Genomic DNA, 15,346 nt, shown 5'->3' with positions numbered 1-15,346 from the left:
TACATTGGTAATTTAAAATAGCAATAGACACAATAGTGCAGTTCCAACAGAGGATTGAAGCTCACTAACTGAGCACTTCTAGTAATAACCACAAAAATGGCTGCTCTCCAATTTCTTGGTATTGTAACCCTCCTGCCAGGTACAGCCAGCAGCAGCCAGGGCCAGTATCTAGGGGTTCCTCCCCAACCGTCCAACACAGAATTGGCTTGAGCCCCCCTCAGTAACCTGGGAAATTCACACACCACCCCTGGGCACCTCTGGGAGGCAATGCTTCCCCATTTGCAAGCACCCAGTCAGCGTGTAGAAAATAACCTTTTAATAAAAAGGAGGGAAGTAACTTGGCATTAATTTGGGAAAACGCCACAGGCATAGTTGATAAACAAAACCATGAGTAACAGTCCCACCGCAAGTAGGTTGAGCAATGTCCTTTTCTTCTTAGGTTCTTAAATCTAGCAACCTGAATGTCCTCTTCACATGCCCAACTCTTCTCTGCATCCCCTCACAGTTGTTGCCCTTGATCAGAGCAGATCTAGAGTTCAGAGGAGCACCTGCAGAGTTCACCTCCCATCCAGAGGTGGCGGGAGGTAAAGAGGCATCTTACTCCACTGGTCATGTGCCATCTGCCTGCCCACTGCTCTCTGCTGCCACCCTGCTGGCTGTTCATCGCATTTCTTCACTGCCACCTGCCATTCACCTCTTGGCAGTGATGTCTGCCCATCAGTCTCAAGTGATTTCAACTCCCACTGATTGCAACTCTTAGCAGGCAGGATGGAAGAAACACAACTCCAATGCAACTCACATGGGAAAGAGGCGCTTAATCAGAAGTCTCAAACTCCCAGCCCACAGGCCATCTATAGCCCAAGCAGTTCCACAGTCTAGCCCAAGTGCAGCTGCTGGCACATAAGTCTCTGTGGGCTGGAGGTGTGCGCCAGTACCCTTCCCCCAACCCCAGTCTCTGCTCTACCCACACTCTACCTCTTCCTGCCCCTGCTTTACCCTTTTCCTCCCCCATTGCACTTCTTCACTCAAACTCCTCCCTGAGGGATGTGGCTTGGGAAATGGTGACAGTGTGGAGCAGGATGCTGAGTTGCTCTGCTTCCTCATGGTTCCTGCTCTTGTGGTGAGCTTGGGCGGGGGACAACTCATGCTGCCAGCTCCAGCCTACCCAGGGTCCCACAGGCTAACCTGAGTATGGGGGATAGCCCCATCCATGGAGCTGTTGGGATGGCCACCGCAGGGCCCGCAAAGTGTAGGGTTCAGGGAGGCTGCCCTGAACCATCCTATGGATGGGACAACTCTGCACGTACTTCCCTTGGGACAAAGGGACGTTCTGGCAGCAGTTCAGAGCTAGCAGCTGGAAGCTGCTCCAGCCCCACTATGTTGCCAGTGGTGGCAGTGTGGGAATAGGACCAGGGGATATGCAGAGTGGAGCCCACAGGCCAGCAGGTAGTACCAGGAATATGCACTGGGGGTGGAGTGGGAGAAATATGCGGAGACCCCCTGCTCCTCTCTGAGGAGCATTTGTGGAGTGGCACTGGCCTTAAGGCAAACTGAGTTTGAGATCTCTACTCTTAATGATGCCTAATTAGCTCTGTTCTTTGGTCAGTGGAGGGCGACAGGTCAAACCAGTCTAGGCAGGGAAAGGTCTGCAGTCTCCTGACCAGAATAATCTTCCCTTACCCTCTCACTCAAAGAGCTCTGAAAGTTGAGCCCCTGCTTAGGAAGGTTCTTTCTCCTAACTTTGAGCCCATCACGTTGGAATAATTTAGCACAGTTCTACTTTTCTGAAGCTCCACGCAATTACAAACATTGGTAACTCCATTTTAGCCATCCCTGCATTTAGCATCATTGCATGGGTGTATTACCTATTCTACCTTTATTGGGTAACAAGAGTAATGAAGATGTAGCATTCCGGGCTTCAGCCCAGGTTAGCCTTGAGTCCCCTGTGCACTTGTACTGTCAGTGCAAAACAAACAGAAGACACCACTAGCTCAGATGTGGTGCACAGCAGGGTACAGTTTGGGAAAGCTCAGATTGTCTCACCATGATCATTTCGTTGTTAGAGAAGCAGAATTCAACCTCCTTTTCCTGAGCGGTCCAGCCATTTTCATGGTGTGGTCATTACTGCATTCCCCACTTGGGGGTTATTTTATAGCAGCTTTTGCCCTGGCCCTGCATGCTTCCTTGGCAACTGGCTCTTTAAAAGTGGAGTGTACCAGGCAGCTGCAGCCCTAGGAGACCATTCTAGGTCTAGGACATTCTAGGACAGTCGCAGGCCTGGAGTCCTTCCCGCAGGACCAATAAGTATTTCAGAAGCTTTTCAGATATATGGTCCTAGCGTCTTTCTCAAGAGGTGGCCCATATTCACAGTACTGATGAAGGATAGGAGGAGGGCTGGGTTGAGTTAAGAACTTTCATCTAAGCCAGAAGGGTGGCAAGTGGCTTAAAAACAGAACAAAAAAAAAAAATCTTGGTAACCAAGTTGTTTTGGGGAATTTATTCCTTCCATGCTAGACACAGAGAATATTATTTCCAATGGGCAGTCAAGTACATCTTAAAGGGATTTATTTGTATTAGGGGAGCTTCTTTGGTTTATCACAACTTATACTTGATCCTATAAGTGGATTGTCTTAAAGTGGTGGTGTGTGCTTACATGCTAGCTTTTTAAAAAACATTCTTTTTAGAAACCATGCTCCATATGCACCACACTCATTTCCATATGCTTTTCCCCTCATCAGGATAACTACTAAAAATGGAACTACCATCTGAAGTCACAATGGCATTTTCTTTTTACATAATTTCCTGTTATATAACCTTGGGCTGAGGAAAATTCTGCCCTGATTTACACCATTGTCATCAGAGGGGAAGCATGAGAAGGAAGTCCAGATACAATAACTGATCCTTTAATCCCCGGAGGAAAGAGCAAGAATGGATGAGCTTTTTTTTTTTAAAGCCACCTGATTCTCATCCCACTTATCCTGCTATAAATCAATAGGCTCACTACTAAGACAATTGATTTACACAACTATAAATGAAATTGGAATCAGATACAAAAATCCTGTTGTCTTGGAAATATCCTCTAGTGAAGGGGAAATGGAGAGAAATGCAGCTCATCTTTGGCATTATCTCAAGTATATCCTAGTTCTGTAACTAACTTGTATGGACATTGCCTAACAATTGGATGGCTTTATGACTAGCTGGCCTGGGATGCCATCACACAGTAGAGATGGCATCCTAGACTATCCAATTATTTTAATGTTTCCCTTCAGATTGGAATGTTATGTTTCACGTAATAACTAACCATATGACATCCAAGTTCCTTCGGTAGGGTTTGAAACAAATTTATAATACCTTAATAAGAAATAGATTGTTAGTACAAAAAGATTTTGTGACTATTGATTTATGTACACTGAATTAAAAAGGCTAAGCAGGGGTCATATAAAATATTCTTTAGAGGATTATTTCATATAGATGACATTTAGGATTTCCTCATAAAGCCAGCTTTGAATCATCAGCAGTTGGTTTGCAGAAATTTCCACTATGCAACATTTCTGTCAGCCCAGAAACTATTCTGTGACTTTCTTTGTGTTTGGCTCCCTTTGGAACTTCATATTTCGAAAAAAATCTTATTTTTTCTGAAGTTTTCAATGAGAATAGTCAAACTAATAAATTCAAGTCACTAACCCACCATTTCTGTACTGCCAGGGTTTTAGACAGGACTATTCTTCCCATATATTCTGGAATAAAAAATGAAACCTGTTTAAACATATTAATAAAAAGAATCATTTTAACTGGGGACACAATTCTTCTTTCAGACTCCATAACAGTCCCGTTGATGTTGGGAGAACAAAATACTGAAGCAGAAAATCACTTTAGACCAGCTGCTGAACTGATCCATTTGTAATTAAGGAATTAAGATCTGCCATGTAGAACTGAGAAATGGCTTAGTACAATGACATTGACCTAAATCAGAAGATAATACTTTTACAATGCTCTGAAAAAGGGAAGTGCTGTGGAAGTCTTAAGTATTTTCATAATTTTATATTCTAATAATAGGTTTTGCTTTCAATGAAACTTAAAAACGAAAAGTTTTCTTCCCTGTCCTATTGACTGTGGAGTCCAAAAGAAAAATTGTTTTAATAAAGTTGGACTTCCGTTATTGGTACAAATGCTTTTTTTGGATTGACATTAACAAAAATTTCTGAAGTTCACTAGCATCTCAGGAACAAAGAGAAGCTGCAGCAGTAGCTAGGGCTAATTGCCAGAGAAGGAAGATACTAACAAGTCTTAGTTTCCTGAATTCTGTTATATAAACCTTATGAAACAGTGTTAATTTCAGGATTCATTTATCCTCTTTATTCAAGGTAGTGCAATATTATTTGGCTGTGATCTGCTTGATTTCTGAGTAAGGTGGAATATCTGGTGGACATTGGTAAAGAAGAGTCATCACTTGAATATTCATCTGTTCACTAATGTTGTCTCTCTCAAATGACATAGACACAGTTGTAATTTTGACCATCTGATGGAGGTCCACATTTGCAATGGACCCAGCACATCCAGGTTTGTCAGGCTTCTGCTTTAGACTGTTCCTAGGAAGAGATTTTTAGTGCTGCTAATAACGTGGGTGAAATTCCACTGGGCACAGCTCTAACAGAGTTTTTTATTTTTTCCTTGAAGCCATATCAGTGCTTTTGGCCCATCTTCTCTCCAGCTGGTGTGGTGGCTGGTATCTTTAGCAGTGTAGTCTCTTTGACAAAAGAGGAGTATCTTCCACGTTGTTACTGTTACAAATCTGTGACATGCGCTGTGCAGCCGTGATGGATATCTGCCATCCTACTCAGATGCAGCAGGTCGGACAGGGTCCAGGATGATCATCTCCTGAAATACAATCTCCAGGATGATCAATCTCCTGATAGAAATGCAGACGTGTTAGTCTGGTCTAGCTGAAACAAAAGACATAGTTCTGTCTTTTGTTCCTGAAATATAGGCATCCCTGTCACCGAAGCCTAAGGAAAATCCTCTATTTGTTCTTTTTGCTCTTTGTAGTCATAGTTTATTTTTTGAGAATGAACTCTGGTATATTATGATATGACAGATCTCCCAACCTTTTCCATTGTGATTCTCTTTTTTTGTATCCTACAGTGCATTCCAGCTTCATATTCAATTACTTTGACCCTGGTCTCTTCTTAGGTGAGCATGCCATTGATGTTCATGCACTTGATTATTTTTTTTACCCCAAACAACCAGCATTTGCACACACTTCAGATTCAATTACACTAAAGCAAACCTTCCTGCTTTGTATATTGTCTTTTTATTGTTCTTTCTCCTTCCTAGTACAACTGCTCTGAATAACCATTCTGACACTCTTGCTATTGAAGTTATTAATAGACCAATGGTAAATGGCTCTCTCTTTAAATAAAAGTGCCATTAACCTTGAGAATACTGTATGTTGGCTGACATTCTTCAATTAATTTTCTTTATGTAATATCTTATTTAAAATCACATTTTCCTTTAACACTTTTTCTGCTTTTAGGAAGGCGTGCATTTGCTGTCACCATCCTATAACTTAAATGCACCATGCACATGTTTTAACTATAGGAAGCTAATAAACAGGCCATAGCACACTGCTTTGCAAAGGACTGGCCTTTAAAACAAAATGTTGACATCTTGGTTTCTGAGCCTAAGCAGGGAGAAAGGTCAATGAGATGACCTTATATATCCCATAGAGCTGTTCATATTCCACAAGTGAGGACAGTGAGACATGTGACATGGTCTCTGGTCCCAACCTAGAAACTGATCTCAGAGACGCTCTCTGTAGTCCAAGGGTTTGCTGTACAACTGGGGCCTTTTTCTCAAGCTATTAGAAATCCCAGTGATGTCAGGCTCTGGGCACTGATGGAAACAGGAGTGGAACAGATTATTTCTCTCTGTGTTCCAGCCTTTTTGTCCCATCTCAATGTAGGGTTGCCAGATGGTTTAAAAAAATAATGGATAAAAATTTGTGGGGAGGGGGGAGGGAGAGAAGCACCGGTATTTTCATTTTCTCAATTTGTTTACTGGAAACAAAGTCCAAATACTGAACTGTCTGGTTCAATACCAGAGACCTGGCAACCCTACCTGAGCGGAGCAAAGAAGCTAGAATCTGTTCACAGCTGCCCACTGGAGAATACACTATCTTAATGTCACCATCACCACCACCACCATAGGAAAAGCCAAGATGGCCAGCTCCTGTGTCAATTCCCCCTCCATCCCAACTTAGACTTTGGCATAGAGTGTATATTGGAGGCAGACACTGAAAGGGGGCGGAGGCGTGTGGTAGTGCACCACAAATTCTTAACTACTGTTGTAAATTAGTTAACGTAGTTAGGGCAGCTGGAGCTTGAAAATCAGGGAGCTGTAATCATCTCTTCTCACATGAAGGCAGACAACTAAAAAGTGATCCCTTTTACAAATACTTGTATACAAATGCTGAAAGTCTAAATACTAAGATCGGTGAACTAGAGTGCCTGGTATTAAATGAGGATGTTAGTAGACTAGGCATCACAGAAACTTGGTGGGATAATGACAATGAATGGAACTTGGTAATACCAGGGTACAAAATATATAGGAATGACAGAATAGCTTGTGCTGGTGGTGAAGTGCCACCTGTGTAAAAATAAGCCTAGAATCAGATACAGTAAAATCTTAAATGAAATAAATAGTACCATAGAACGTCTATCCATAGAAATTCCATGCTTGAGTAATAAGAGTATAGCAGTAGGAATATACTGACTACCTGACCAGGATGGTCGTGATGATTTTGAAATGCTCAGAGTGATTAGCGAGGCGTTAAAACTAGAAAACTCAATAATTATCAGCCAGTTGTAAAGTATAGTAGAAGCAGAAGCCTGCAAAACAATCAGTGGGACCACTGTATGATTCAGAGGAGCATTTGAGGAAGACAAGTTATTGTGGAGAAGCTAAATAAAATCTTTGCCTTATTCTTTACTGCAGCGGTGGTGAGTGATTCCCAAACTCTGCCACCCTGCCTCCACCTGTGACCCCAGCCTTGGCCCCCATACCCTTCCCCTCCCTTCCCAGCCCTGGTGCATGCTTACAGGGGTACGGAGGGACATGACCCTGAAAAGTTTGTGGGCTAGTGGATAAAGAGTATGCAACAACTTCCATATGAGGTGAGATTTAAAAAGATGTAGACTATTCATCTGAGAAAAGAGACAAGTAAATGTGAATATGCTAGGCTAGAGTCTATACAATCATGGATGGTCTGACCTAGTATGGTTGCTCTTATGTTCTCTTCTGTGCTACATGGACCTTGCTCCATATTTTAGGAGCAGATGAAGAGCAACATTAGCTTTGATCCCAAATCCTTAATAGGGACTTTCTTTTGTCGGATGTGACTGCTGCTAATGTTGCCTATAGCCGACAGAAAAACACAGAAGACTGTGCTGGGAATTGGGAAATACTGATTGACCTGAAAGGCAGAAAAAGGAAAGTAAGGAGTTAGTGCTGCTACCCAGGCACAGCTGGTTACTCTAATATCTTGCATGAAGTTGTGACCAGGAACTCCATTCAGGAACCTTTTCTCAGGTTCAGAATTCTGAGCTTATGCCTACACTACTGCAGAAAGTTGACCTAAGGTACGCAACTCCAGCTGTGTGAATAATGTAGCTGGAGTCAACATACCTTAGGTCCAGTTACCGCAGGGTCTAAACTCTCCCAACCACTATTCTTACTCTTCTCATTGGGGATAGAGTACAAGGGGTCAACAGTATAGCGCTTTTCAGTTGATTTGGTGTATTGTCACTAGACTCGCTAAATCGACTACTGGTGGATCGATCTCTGAGCATCAAACCCCGTTATAGTGTAGATGTAGCCCCAGATTCAGAACTAACCTTGATGAATTAGAGGTTACCACATGCCATAGGTCTTCAGCCTTCTCCAGTTTGGTTTGTGAACATTTAAAAATAAATAAGGGAAACATTAGAGAATCCAACCCAAATCAAAATTCCACCAGATGCCTGTTTGTGTGGCTAAAATGGGGATATTACATTTATTTGGGTAAACGGGGACTTTTCAATGTAAATTATACTTGGGTCAGGGTAATGAGTCAATTTAGAATGAGGTTGGACTGTACTATTATCCTCAGAATGATTGACTGTCTGAAAGTTCACAAACCAGGAAGCGTTTCACACCTTTACATAACTTGTTAGGTTTATTTGAATAAAAAACCCACATTTTTTCTCATCATAATTGGCATTTCTGCGTCTCCTGCTGGTGAGACCCATCTTGCTTAAGAAAAAGGTGATATAACTTGTGACACAGTGTAGGAGGAGTTTTCATCATGATTTACTAGAGTAGTTGGACACTTGGATTTAAATATTACACTCATCCTTCCTTACAAGCTAGTACTGATAAATTTAAGGTGCTTGCATTTGTATCTGAGCTGATATGTCATCGATCCCTAGACAGACTCTAAATAAAAATGTGCTTGGGAAATTATGACTGATTAAATGCTAGTATATTAACCAAATTAGTGCTGTATGAATGCACATAGTTTGTTGTATGAATTATGGACATTACCACTGACCTATTGGGGTTGTTTTGGACAGTAGAAATGGCAGCAGTTGATGGAGGAGAGTTCTTGCTTCTATCCCATCTCAGGCTCTGGGTGTTCTAGGATTTAAACCATTGAGGTACAAAAATCAGGACATATGGGATAATCCTGAGCCAATAAAACTGGACAGGTGTGTGTACTGAGCACCTTCACAGATTTCTCTTTATGACTTAGCTGTCCCGCAAGATCAAGATAATTTTATCCTTCCATGATATCAAAGTGTCACTGGACTGGCTGACCAGGCCTTGTTCTCAGCAATACTCTAATTCAAGCCTATGGCACTTTCCTGAAGCTCATAGGGAAACCTGGGCCCACCTTCTACTATGGGTTCCAACCCAGGAACCATACATACCATCATCAGTCAGGGTCTGCACCATCACGAAATCCTGCCACCTTTCCCCTGTGCTGCACCCATTCTACCTCTATCAGGGTTCTTCTCCACTTCCCTCTAGGTAAATCCTTCCTTCAAGGCTTGTGTCCTACGACTCAGCTCTCCTTCTGGGTTCCCACCTTTCCCTCGCAAAGCCCGGAGAGTGACTGCAGGCATCCACACTGAAGCCCCTTCTGCTCTTGTGTCCTGGATGTATATAAACCTGTCTGCTCCTACCCAGCAGGGCTCCATCCAAGCGTTCTCTCTAAGGTGCACACCTGCATGGGTACATACAAAGAATTTGAGGCCCACCTCCTCCTCAGAGCCACTCAATGGCGGCTCAGCTGCTCCAGGGCAGTGCCATGTGGTGGGTGGCTGCCCTGCCCCAGGAGCAGCAGGGCAGCCACCACACGGCCCTGGCCCTAGCTTCAGCCCTTCCCCAGGATTGGAGTTGTGGCCACGTAGCAGGTGGCGGCTGCTCCGGAGGTCATACACCTTGTTAATTATTCCTTGTTTTAGTATTCTTTCTTCTATAACATTTTACAATATATATTTGTTAATTACTTGGGTGCCACAGTGGCACACAACCGTACAAGCGCACATGACCTCAATATTGATGCACAAGAGAACTCACCCCGCTCACAGATGGAAAATCTTAGAGGGAACCCTGCTCCATCCTCAATTAGTGTTTGCCTATCAAGTCTAACTCTTCTTCAGGTGTGACCTACCGTGTTACTCAATTTTCGAGCCACATTTGTTCTTTTCTGATTAGTGTGGTTTGCACATCCTGTCACTGGTGGTAACCTTAGTGTGCTGGATCTCACACAATTGAGGTGATTTTATTGCAGTACTGTTACAGAGCTCCTTTTCCCTTTCCATTTCTGCTCATTCGGGGCCCATCCTAACTCTCGGTGAACTCAGTGAGTCATTCCATTGACTTTGGTGGCATTTGGTTCAGGCCTTTGAACAGGAACTGTTATATCTGAAATGTCCAGACAGAAGTCACCCCTCTGCAATCTGGGTGCTAGGGATACCCTTGCAGTGATATAACTGCTCTCAAGTGGTGACGTTTGCCCCTGTGCAAGATTAGCAGCAATCCTCTAGGAAAAAAAAAACTTAAGTTCCATTTCATCTCTAATTTGAAGGCTTAAGTCAGGTGGGGGGGACCTTTTTTGGGTCAGGGGCCACTGAGCCACCAACAAAAAAAAAATCAGTGAGCAAGTGAGCAAACCCCCCCCCCCCCCCAAACGAACAAAATCCCCTCCTCGCTGATGTGGCCCCTGACTGAGAAGGAGAAAGACATTCCCTTCACACAGCAGAGCCTGGCCGGGGGGGAAGGGAGGAGGAGGGCAGCAGACTAGTAGATTTTGTGTGCTCCAGCCCCATAGTAGGGCAGTGGGGCAGGGGCTGGAGCGCCAATGCAAGCTCCCCAATGCGGGAAGGGGGAGAGCCCTGAGCCTCAGGGGCTGGATCCAGACAAGCTAGGGCCCAAATGCAGACCCTGGGCCCGAGGTTCCGCACCCCTGGCTTAAGTGGAACTTAAGTGTTGCATAGGCCTTTGGAATGGATTTCAGTCATGGTGTACAAGTACTATACTAGAACTGTCCACTTTAGCTTTAAATGCAACAAATATAAAGTTAAGAAATGTATTTGACTTCATAAGCAAACTTTAATCTTCCTGATGAGCACATGCAACATAGGGCAGTACACAAAAGAAAGAACTACCAGGGCAATGCTTAATTGTACTAAATCTCCACATTAATTCATAGTCCAGTGATATATTGCAATAGTCTGATGAAATAAACCACTTGGAAGACCTGGCAAATCTTGAATTGTGTCTTTTTGCTGTTAATATTGCCATATTAAGCGTTATATTACTGTTGCTTAGCACCATGGATTGGATGTCAATAGAATGTCTCTTGATCTGCATCCCTGAGGGGAGAGGAGAAGCACTTTTACATCTTGGTTTTATTTTATTGTTAAAGATGAATGGGCAAGCTTCTGTAAAACTTAGGAGAAATAAGGTCTGTCTCTATAAAAAAGATTTTCCTGGCTGTGCCACAGAATGACATCATCAGGCTCTCTGTAACTTTGTTCCTTGCTGGGGCTATATATTCTGTGTGAATTACTCTAGTTCTGCAGTGTTTTTCCAACAAGAAAGGTGCACTAACTCAAATCCTTTCTAAATGCCAGTGTTCTTTTAACTAAAACATGTGCCTGTATTGGTTCTATCTTCCTTCTTGGCTATCTTTCATATCTATTATTAAATCCCATAGTATCGGGATTTCAGAAACTTAGAAAGGCATGTTTGGCTCACTTGCCAAGAAGGGCAGATGGGATTCCTGGCATCTGCTCATTACTGATTTTTGATTATTCTGACATTATATTATAGCCTTGGCTGTTAAGACTCCCTGTCTACCTCCTTGCTCCAAGCTTTGGTAAACTTGAATTCTGGAACAGCTGGATCCTTTTTGTAAAGCAAAATCTAGGAGTCTCTTGGATCCTAGATTCAGCAATTTCTTCCTGCTGGACTTTCATGTCTGAGTGTGGCAGACAGTATTGGACTTTATAAATCTTTCTTTCCAGTCATGTCTGATAGATCTCCTCCTAGGTCTTCAGAACAGCAATTTGCTTCTGGCGTCTTGCTGGAGACTTCACTAAGGTTTTGTAATCCAAAGTTTAGTAACTTGAGAGAGGGATATGCACTCTGTGAATTGGATTATAAATGTAGGTTGCAAAATTTTCTGCAGTCAGAATCGCAGTGGGAAATAATTGCTTTCAAGGGAAAAAATGAATATAAGAAGATAAATGGGGGCTAGCCATTAATGCCAGTGTAGTCAGCCCATCTGTATGCAGGTCCAGGTTTTCCACTAAAATCAGAGTGAGCACTAAATATGTAGAATTTGTTCCATAATAACAATCGTGATAGACTGACTCCCACATAATATCCACCTTGTCCTTGTTTTAGGATAACAACCATCTGTGTTCCAAACTAAACATGTAACCTATTGATCTAGGTTTAAGCTTTCCTGAAGAAATGGGATGTGTGCTTCTCCTGGATACATTAGAGATGGAAAAGAGCTATTAGATTATCATGCAAGTCCATTTCCCTAGCAATACAGGATAGTTCTCCAGGGAACAATTTCTAGTATATTGCCCAGTTAGCTTTATATACCCTCAGTAATGAGGTTTCCATCACTTCCTTTTGGAAACTATTCCACAGAATAATACATCTGACCATAGGAAATATTTTTGGTTATTCATCTGACATTTTCCCTTTCCAATTCCCCTAATAGAGCTGAGGTGGTATTGACCCATAACCAAGGAAAAAGAAAAAGATCTGGGAATTACCAGGGGACCATACCTGTAAAACTGATCAATTTTTGGCTAGCAAATGGTGCACAGCAACATTGTGAAAGTCGAGCTCACCAGGTGAAATTCTACTGACTGCTCAAACGAGACAAACTACTGGAATGCATGTAAGAGTCAGCACTGATTTCTGACCACTGATTGCTAATCAGGGGCTATTCCCAAGTGTAGAAAAGGTTTCAATTCTATGCCATTCTTCCCTTTGGGCCACTCTAAATAATGTTTGTCAGCTTTGCTCTTAAGCCCCTTTGAACATTTGCAGGCCCTATCTGCCCTTCATCAATTTATACAGATTTAGCTCTTTTAATCTTTCTTCCCAACTCAGTATCTCTAGCACCCTGCTCCTCTTTGAACTCTATCCAATTTGTTGACATGAAAACAAATATAATAATGTCCAGGACTGAAAGCAGTATTGCACATACAGTCACTCTGTAGTCATAGAAAATGGGACTTCTGTCTTCCTTATTTCTAAGATACGGCTATGATAATATCAAATGATAAATTTATATTTTTTCACCGGAATAGCTCAGTTTTTTGGCTCTTTCAACTACTTGATAATGTCAATTTGGACAGTACCTACAGAATGACAGGAAGCCATTCAAAAGCAGGCTGACTAGCTAGAGATATATTATTACCTAACTGGTTCTTACTCAGGAGTTGTAATGAAGTGTGTCTCCTTCAATAGAAAGTCCAGTAAAGCTTTGATGTGAATATAATCTTCAGAAACATTTGCAGAATTTTAAGCTCTCTTTTGGCTGACATCGGTCCTAATGCCCCAGCTCCAACTTAATGAGATAAATTTCATTGTTGGAGCCATGTTAGTTTCAGGATATTAGAGAAAAAAGATGGGTAAAGTGATATCTTCTACTGGACCAACTTGTCTTGGAAGAAGAGCTCTGTATACCTTGATAGTCTGCCTCTTTCACCAGCCGAGGTTGGTGCAATAAGAAATATTATTTCACCCACCATGTCTGTTTGAGACAAATGATAGGGGATAGAACTGTGACAGTGAATGCAGAGGATAAAACAAAGCAAGCATGTTTTAACCCCCCCTCACTACTTTCCTTTTGCTGAAGGCTCCCTTATGAATTCACTGTAAATAGTTGCATCTGATGCAAATAGAAATTCATGGTATAGTTTAGCTTTCCAACCAGGAATGCTCAGTGACCCAGTAGTAAAACCTATTACAGTGAGGCCCGCTGACCAGGGTGAAAGGGGACAGTTGCCCCAGAGCCAGTTACCTGTCCTTAGACCAGCCAAGGTGTAAACTTAGACAAAGGATGAACTGGAGCAGCACTGAAGCTAATTTATTAGTATAGATTCTTAATGGTACAGCAATACTCACACACCGATCACATTTATCCTGGCAGTTTGGAGGCAGGCTGCAAGCGGCCAGAGTTAGTTTCGATTTCACATGTGGCTGAAACTGGCCAAGTGACAGCCTCCCGGAGATTTGACTGCGAGGTGGCGAAATTTCCTGAAGTCCCTTCAGATCCGTGGGAAGGCTCTCCTGCTTCCAATCCTGAATTCAACATGCTATTACAGCTGGTCCTAGAGAACTCCACCTGGTACAGCCATTTAAACACTTTGCAGAATTCTTCCTTAGCCATAAGAGCAACACATGCTGAACTGCCTTATGAGTGGGTGTTTCTCACTCATGCTTCCTCATGCACTCCATTGTTACATATTCATAAGCATGAAAACAATTGCAATGTGGTTTGAGCAAGCATTTAACATCATTGGGGATTTTCCATTACTGTACATAACAGGAACTAGTCAAACTACAGCTAAAAGGGCAAAAAGTATGGTGGGGGAAGGGAAGGGCCCTGGGTCTGGTTACAGGGCTTGGCAATTCAAAGGGGGCCAGGACTCCCAACTGCTGCCACTGCTAAAGCAGCAGTGGAGGCAGCAGTGGAGGCAGCTGAAGCCCAAGTCCTTTAAATTGCCTCCGGAGTGCTATGCTGGGAGCACAGCATGCTCTGGGTGGCTCTAAGGGCTGGTGGGATTAGTGTGGTGCACCCTGGGTGGTATGGAGGTCTGGCTGCCTGAGGCCCTGCCCATTCTGCCAAAGGCCCTGCCCCTTCTGGGAATGTGGAACCACCCTCCCCCCGCCCTGCCCAGAGGCCTGGGAAAGCTGCCAGCACCCCTGATTAATCATTCAGTTATCACATTCCATGCTTGGAAATATGTAAAGTGCTGTTCCTCCAGATCCACCTCCAGCACGGAGTGTCCTGCTCCCCACACTATGCGGCGAGCCAGTCCCTGGTCAGATTGTTAATGAACAGCCTGGCCAGGGACCCCCTTCCTTCCCCCCTGCCTCTGGCTGGGCTGGCACCCAGGGAAACCTCAAAACTCTACGGCCCTGAGGAGTCAAGCCCTGCATGTGCCAAAGCCCCACGCAATCAACCAGTAACAGAGAGCTTATTGATTAAGTTATAGTAATTCCATGAAACGCTGCTGTGTTTCGATGATTTAGAGAAACACTGACCTTTACAGTAGTGAAAAAATAAGCTGGACATTTGGATTTGGTTCTGGGCACATTAAATCTCTCATGGCTGATAGAGACCCAGGACAACTTTGAGACATAACATATCATCTTCACTTAGACATGCATAAAAAAACACAGCAGTATGCTCCCAGTTGAAATAAGTTTCTGATTTTTTTTTTTCTAGTAAATGTTTATCTGTGTCTTTGTGTTTGGAACATATTGGTGTAGCTATGTAGGTAACTGAAACATATGATTTACTAATCTTTTCATGCTGAGAACCACAATTAAAAATAAGTGATTTTTATCTCTGAGATAAAACACACTTCTTTTAAAGTATTATACACACTAGCACCCAGGGGAGGCTGTTATGTCATGTCGAGATGGTTTTCTTCTTTCACTCTCAAAGTTCTCCATCTGCCTATGTTAAAGCAATTGTCTTTCAGAAATGAATGAAGCTATTTCCTGACAAAGAGGCAGTGGAAGAGGAAGAAAAACACAATGTATC

The sequence above is a fragment of the Pelodiscus sinensis genome, chromosome 2 (genome assembly GCF_049634645.1).
Source record: "Pelodiscus sinensis isolate JC-2024 chromosome 2, ASM4963464v1, whole genome shotgun sequence".
Taxonomy (NCBI): domain Eukaryota; kingdom Metazoa; phylum Chordata; order Testudines; family Trionychidae; genus Pelodiscus; species Pelodiscus sinensis.
Note: the sequence above shows the minus strand (reverse complement) of the source record.